The sequence below is a fragment of the Pagrus pagrus genome (genome assembly GCF_965226575.1).
Source record: "Pagrus pagrus genome assembly, contig: HAP1_SCAFFOLD_34, whole genome shotgun sequence".
NCBI lineage: Eukaryota > Metazoa > Chordata > Actinopteri > Spariformes > Sparidae > Pagrus > Pagrus pagrus.
Window position 1 is genome coordinate 451,270 of NW_028175429.1, and position 8,112 is coordinate 459,381.

Sequence of the window (8,112 nt, forward strand, 5' to 3'; positions counted from 1 at the left end):
CACTGAATTCCAGCTCGGGTCCCCCGTCTCCTCTTCTTCAACTCACGGGGAACATCGGGTCTATCCTGGGGCAGCACCGCTGTGTAACATAGGGCTAGCAGCTGATCCCGACTGTAAACAATAGGGTCGTGGCTGGGCATGGGGCCCTCCGGTCACGGAAAGTGTAAAAAACAAAAAAAGACCAGAGCAAACACAGCAACTTTGGTATCCAGAAATTAAGATTAGTTGCTAAAAACTGCTAAAAAAAGTGAAAGAAACTCAAATTGAGCAGGAGCTGCTGCAACTGCTGGCACTTAGGGGCGGCACGGTGATGGGTGTGAATGATTTCTCAAACCTGCAGTAGAACTCATTCAGTTCGAAACCTGAACAGGCTGAAAACCTGTTTGCAATGCCTCTTTGCTCCTCTGACCTCCTTTGTCAGTGTGTTTCTGGCCTGGTTGTACAGGACTCTGTCCCCACTTCTGTAGGCCTCCTCCTTGACCTGGCGAAGCTGCTTGAGTTTTGAAGTGAACCAGGGTTTATTATTTTTGTATGTGCAGAAGGCTTTAGTCTGTACACACGTGTCCTCACAAAAGATAGTGTACGATGTCACAGTGTCAGTGAGTTCATCCAGGTCGGAAGCTGCAGCCTCAAAAACATTCCAATCTGTGCAGTCAAAGCAGGCCTGTAGTTCCAGCTTTGCATCGGTGGTCCATCTCCTGACAGTCTTTACTACAGGCGTAGCAGATTTTAACTTCTGCCTGTAAGTTGGTAGAAGATGAACCATGCAGTGATCAGAGCGCCCCAAGGCTGCATGGGGGACAGAGCGATAGGCGTTCTTTAATGTTGAATAGCAGTGGTCTAGAGTGTTTGTGTCCCTGGTGGGACACATGCTGTATATATTTAGGCAGGTCATGGTTGAGGTTTGCTCTGTTGAAATCCACCAGAACAATGAGCAGGGAGACTGAATGTTTCTGCTCCATGTCCATTATCTGGTCAGCCAGGTGTTATAAAGCGTCACTAACACAGGCCTGAAGTGTCATGCGGACTGACCTCTCACGGCCTTCAGGAAACCCGTGGCAATGTCTCTCAGCAGGGTTACCTGTGAAGTCCGATCAGTTGTTAATCTGCCTGCTATTTCTTTCCTTTTTCATGGATTCTGTTTCACTGCTGCTATTTCAAGATTATGTGATACAGACACATGTGTAACTCTCCTGCTTACTGTTGTCTTGTATTTTATTCTAGGTATGACCGCTTCATTCGGGATCAGAGGAGCCTTGATGACTGCCAGAAAGTCCTGTGTGTGGCAAAGAAAGACATGCTGGGCATTCATGGGAGGCTGCTTGAAATTTTTTTATTTATGTTATTTATGTATATTCACACAAGGACAGTAAGGATGTGGACTCAGGAGGCTGCTGGGGCACTGCAGGACTGCTTTGAGACAATAGACTGGGATGTACTCTGTGAGCCACATGGGGAGGACATCGATGACATGGCGGACTGCATCACAGAATACATCAGGTTCTGTGAACACACCACCACACCAACCGGACTGTTCACTGCTTCCCCAACAACAAGCCATTGATTACAAGTGACCTGAAAGCACTCCTCAGCAAGAAGAAGAGGGCCTTCAGGTCTGGTGACGGAGAGCAGCTGAGGAGAGTGCAGCATGAACTCAGGGAGATGCTGAGGGGTGTAAAGACAGCTACAGGAGGAAGCTGGAGGCCAAACTCCAGCAGAACAATGTGAGGGATGTGTGGACTGGGATGAAACAGATCACTGGATGTAAAGTGAAGGGCAACCAACCATCAGGATGTCTGGAGAGAGCCCCCCACTCACCCACACTGTTTACACCCCTCCCCCTCTCCTCCCTGCCGCAGGACCTGATGGTATCAGCCCCAGGATCCTGAAGACCTGTGCTAGCCAGCTGTCTCCTGTTCTCCAACATCTCTACAACCTGAGCCTGAGTCTGGAGAGAGTCCCAGTGCTGTGGAAGATGTCCTGACTTGTTCCTATCCCAAAAAAGTCAACTCCATCGGACCTCAATGACTACCGACCAGTTGTCCTCACATCTCATGTGATGAAGGTGCTGGAGAGGCTGGTCTTGGCCCACATGAGACCGCGGGTGAAGGAGCTGCTAGACCCTCTACAGTTTGCTTACCAGCCCAATCTGGGAGTTGACAATGCTGTCATCTATCTGCTGCAATGAGCCCATTCACACCTGGGTAGTAGTGGCAGCACTGTGAGAATCATATTCTTTGATGTCTCCAGCGCTTTCAACACTATTCAGCCACTGCTGCTGGGCGAGAAGCTGCGGGTGCTGGGAGTCGACACCTCCATTGTCTCCTGGATTACTGACTACCTGACAGGCAGGTGACAGTTTGTCTGTCTGGGCAGTGTCCTGTCTGATGCGGTGGTCAGTGATACAGGAGCTCCACAGCGGACTGTGCTGTCCCCTTTCCATTTCACCTTATACACCACAGATTTCCAATACAACTCTGAGTCATGTCACTTACAGAAATTTTCTGATGACTCAGCTGTTGTCCGGTGTATAAGTTGGGGAAGGGAAGGGGAGTACAGAGCAGTGGTGGATGACTTTGTAGAGTGGGCTGGATGCAATCACCTGAGGCTGAATGTCAACAAGACCAGAGAGATGGTGATTGACTTCAGGAGGAAGAGGACTACTTCACAGCCACTGTGTGTTCTGGGCGAGGATGTGGAGGAGGTTGAGGACTACAAGTACCTGGGTGTTGTCATGATTCCTGCTACAAGCTATCACAATGTACAATAACTCACATCTGTCTGTCAGAGTCAACTCGCAACTCTCTGCTGTATAGTCCTGTTTTTGCATACCTGCTCACTGCCACATTGTTTTTCCACTCTCACTCTTTTCCTGTTTTTATAGTTTTTATAGTTTATATTCTGTATATTTGATATTTTGTTATATTCTGTATATATTAGGATTTATTTTATATTTTCTTTCATTTTCTTTCATTCTATTTAAACTACCTGCACTTTTACATGTATACTTCTGCTGCTGTAACAGTTGTGGTTAACTGTTGTGGTTGTGGTTAATGACTCCTCTGTGTGTGACAGTCCAGCCTCAGATTAGGCAAAATCAGTCGTCTTCTTCTTCTGTGTTGTAAACTTTCTCTCTTTTTCTCACCGCAGCGTCCACCCTCTGCTGTGTGAAGTCAAGTGATGATACTGCTCTAAGTGACCATCATCGTCCAGGAGAAGGCAAAACTCATGTGTATTCCCATCTACAAGAAAGACCGAGGACACATCACCAAACCATCCAGAACTACACAGAAGAAGAGAAGAGAGACTGAATCAATTTCAAAATGTCTAACACAGGCTGACAATTACAGTCAGTGTGTGGCTGATGGGTCTGGCATTAGTGCCTAAGTTTGTCATAACAAAGCTGACTCCAGCCCATCACTTAACAGCAACATGGTGGACTCATAATTTATCGGTCATAGGGCCGGATCTACTAAGATCCCAAATAAGGGGTACTATATTGCGTGCGCAGTCCAACAGATTGCACGTTTGGTTAGCGTGCGTTTTGCGGGTGATCAACTAAGGAGAATTGCGTAAATGACAACAGGTGCAGAAAGCAGTATGCAAAGAGGGTTTTGCGTGTTTTTTGCGTGTCTTAATGGTTTCCGCCGTGGAGAGTTTGAAGGAGCAGGCAGCCCGTAAGCGCAAAATGAATGAAATGAAAAAAATAATATCACTAGAAAAAACGCTATATGGGAGAGTATTTGTGAACAAGTCAATGCGTTGGTAAAACCAGGAGAACAACAGGGGAAGTTAAAAGAAGATGGCAAGACGTAAGGCAGAGAACAAAAGAAAAAATAGCCTTTAATAAAACCTTAGCAAAACTGGGGGGGCAGCCCACATCTAGTACCAGGGCGGCTGTGGCCCAGGAGGTAGAGCAGCCGTCCACCAACCGGAAGGCCGGTGGTTCGATCCCCGGTCCCTGCAGTCCACATGTCGAAGTATCTTTGGGCAAGATACTGAACCCCAATAGCTATCGGTGTATGAATGCGTGTGACTGGATATGCTGATGAGCAGGTGGCACCTTGTACAGTAGCCTCGGCCACCAGTGTGTGAATGTCGACTCGAGTGTAAAGCACTTTAAGTGGTCGTAAAGACAAGAAAGGCGCTATATAAATTAGTTCATTTACCATTTACATCTGTGCGCACCTACGCAGGAAGATCGCTATGTATCCTCTTTGGCACAGGCGATCGGGGGGACACTCGGGTCACACCAGGCTGCTGCGTCAGCGATGTGTCTTGTCTTACGATGGTCATAAATGCCGCGGTGAGAGGGGGTGAAGAGGGCACACAGGTAGTGGTGAGGTCCCTCCATCCAAGTGGACCACTAGCGGGCCGGGAAGCCCGCTAGTGGTCCATTGCTGCAGCCCGCAACTGCTTAGCATCTTCCTTTCAAACGTACTAAATACAGATGCAGTCACCACCACCTAAATCATCGTCAGGTTTAGTAAATCACATTGCGTGTGCTAAATGAACACATTTGCATTTTCTCCTCCCTGTATTTTGCACACTTTGGTAAAAACGCCCCAAATTGGATATTCATTATGCCAAACGTGCAAAATTGACAGCGCGCGCTATTTTGCACATTTGACAGACACAATCCTTAGTGCAACCCGTAAGTTGATCAGCTGGCACATTTTTTGGGGGGGTGATATCAAGTTTGCACACGTTTTTACACACACAAACGTTTAGTAGATCCGGTCCATGATGTTTGTGACCTGTGTGAACAAGGACATGTTTGAACACAGTTGTTTGCTAAAATACTGTGAGCAACAAGCGTTTTATTTGATTTTTAAAAATTTGATCATAACCTTAATCTATTTTTCTATTTTTACAATGCGAGACCTTTTGTACTGTCACTGCTCCTACAATTTGATGGAAATAAAAACTTCTCTTTAAAAAAACAAAAACTCTTTGCAGCTGTTTCATTTAACTGTAATTTCAGTTGTCTGACTGTAGTCCACATTTCCAGGCATCATATTGTTACTATTTTCTGTGCTCCCAACTGACAACCTCTAACCTGCAGAGAAGATGAGAAGTTCTGATGACATGATTATTAAGTTTCTATATAGTTTGACCTTTCACCTCCAGGAGGTGAGGCAGCATGTGATAATGTCCCCGTTCTTCTTCTTCTTTCCCATCTTACAGCCTCTGCAGCACAGGCACAACTAAATATATAAAATAAATAAATATATACAGATATAAAATAATAGATAATGTATACAGATATAAGATATCTACAGATATAAAATATACATAAGTACAATATATACAGATATAAAATATATGACTCCACTCAGCAATGCTTAACTACAAATCCTCAATTTTCTTTAGGCTAACCATCAATTGTCTAAAGCCTGGGAACCTGGACAATTTCGCCTCCCTTGGTCCGTGTGCACGCTGCCCCCCCTCTTCATTTGAGTCAAATTGTTTCTGATCCCTGCTTTTCCGCTGCATCCGTCTTGATCATCAGGCGCTCAGGGTCGGTGTCTGGTTCAAAGGCTTGGGCACGTCTCCTCATCCTTCTGACCATTGTCCTTCTTTCCTTTGCTTTTCTTCCCTCCCTGCTGCTCCGAAAAGCCGCCTTCTCGTCTTCATTAACTCCTTCTCTCCTTCAGAGAGCCACGTAATGGCACATGGCGGCCACAACCCGACCAAACTCATCCTTGGACAGCTGTCTCCGTGCCTTGGAAGGAGGAAATGGATTATAAATTCACTGTCACATACAGATGACAAACAGAGGGTGAACATTAGTCTTCAAAATGTTATGTTTGTTTCATTTTTTAGCATTAAAAAGCCACCTGGGGTGGATCTGACATGACACTTCCAGTTTCATCTTTCAGATTTAGTAGTGTTCTTTCCAGAACCATTACGCTTTCAATTACAGCTTAAAGATTTAGTAATGTTCCTTCCAAAAGCAAGTCTGTGAATATTCTCCATCATCCAGTTCATAGTTATCTCAAGGAAATCAATTGAACGCAACTGGACTTGGTTTTAAGTCTTTGATTCTCATACAAGTTTCATCGTCATCATCATATATGATGGCAAGTTTCGGGTCTGATATCAAAGGCCAAGGCTTCCACATGTTTGCTGGACCCCATGCCAACTCCATTGGTGAAGGCCTGCCTCCCTGCCCTCTGCCCTTTCATCACTGACATAATCAACTCCATCCTAGCATCTGGTGTTGTTCCCCCCAGTTTCAAAACTGCTTCCATCACTCCCATCTTAAAGAAGCCTGGTCTGGACCCTGATGGTCTCAGCAACTTCCAGCCGATCTCCAACCTGCCTTTCCTCATCAAGGTTCTGGAAAAAGCAGTGGCTGCCCAGCTTCACCAACATCTGTCTGACCATGAGCTCTACGAACCCCTGCAATCAGCCTACAGAGCACACCACAGCACAGAGATCGCCCTCATCAAAATAACTAGTGACCTTCTCATCGCTGCAGACTCTGGCAAAATCAGTATCCTCATTCTCCTCAACCTCTCTGCAGCTTTTGACACTGTTTCCCACACAATCCTCCTCAAATGCCTATCCCATTACCTTGGCATCACCGGTACAGACCTTACATGGTTTCAGTCCTATCTAGCAAACCGATCTCAGTTTGTCCCCAAAACAGAGCTCATGGTCGTGGCCCCAAATCCAGTGCTCCGGAAGATTGGGGATCTCCTCCTCCACATTGACGGCTGCTCAATTACTCCATCCCATGAAATACGCAACCTGGGCATCATCATGGACTCCACCCTCTCCTACCAGTCTCGTCAAATCCATCACCAGGTCTGCCTTCTACCACCTCAGGAACATCTCCCATCTCTGGCCCTCACTCTCTGTTGCTGAAACTCTGATTCACGCTTTCCTCTTTTCCCATCTGGACTAATGTCATGGAGTCCTGTCAGGGTTCCCAGTAAAACCCTGGACATGTTCCAGTTTGTGCAAAACTCAGCAGCCAGGGTTCTCACTTACATCAAACTCTGGCAGCACATCACCCCTAACCTCATCCATCTCCACTGGCTCCTGGTCAAATACCGTATTTCTTATAAACTTCTCCTCCTCACTTACAAATGCCTCCATGCACTCACCCCAAACTACATGCCCGACCTTCTCCACCAACACACTCCATCCCGGAACCTGCGGTCCTCGGACATGGGCCTGTTCTCCATCCCTCGCACCAGACTTAAAAGCTTCGGGGACAGAGCCTTCAGTGTGTCTGCACCAACCCTCTGGAACCCTCCTTCCCAATATCCACAATGCCCCAACCCTGGACACCTTGAAATCATTCCTCAAAACCCACCTCTTCGCCCTCTCTCCCTTAATCTGTTCCTTTAAGCCAACTCCAAACCCCTGCTAATTCTCATGTAAAGCACCTTGGGTATTTTGAAAGGCGCTATATAAATACAAGTTATTATTATTATTATTATGATTGTCATCAACACCACTCAAATTATGCTATGCTATTGTAAAGCTATTTTTTAGATCGAGAGTCATAAGAATAAGAAGAAGCACACCCAGATGGTGCTCAATTCTACTGAGCATGGATGCTCCGGAGATTCATCAGACTCCTTTAGCGTGCATATTCAAAAATACCTGTGATATTTCCCAACAATGAGGGAAAAGTGCACCGGAGGCTGGGCCTGGTGTTGAAGGCAGCATGGACCGACACAAAGGAACCTCAGGGAAATTCAATCGAATGCAACTGTTCTTGTTAAGAATTCTTTCAAAGATTTAGGGAAATTCAATCGAACGCAAATAGACTTGGTTATAAGTCTTTCAAAGACTTGGTTCCATCAAAAACTATTACACTTCCACTTTCAGCTCCTGGATTTAGTAATGTTCCTTAGACATGTGTAAGTTTATGGTAACACTTAACCCTGATTGATGGTGGAGGGTGGTGGGTTAGGGTGAAAGGTGCCACTCACCTGACTGCTCATGCTGGAGTGGATCTGGTTGAATGTCACGCTACTGGTGAGGCCTGCGTTGCTCCATGTTGCATTCAGCAGAAGGCCCAGCTTCCGGTGCTCTTTTCCCTCCATATTATGGAAAACAAGAGGCACTTTTGGGTAGACTCAATCGAGGACT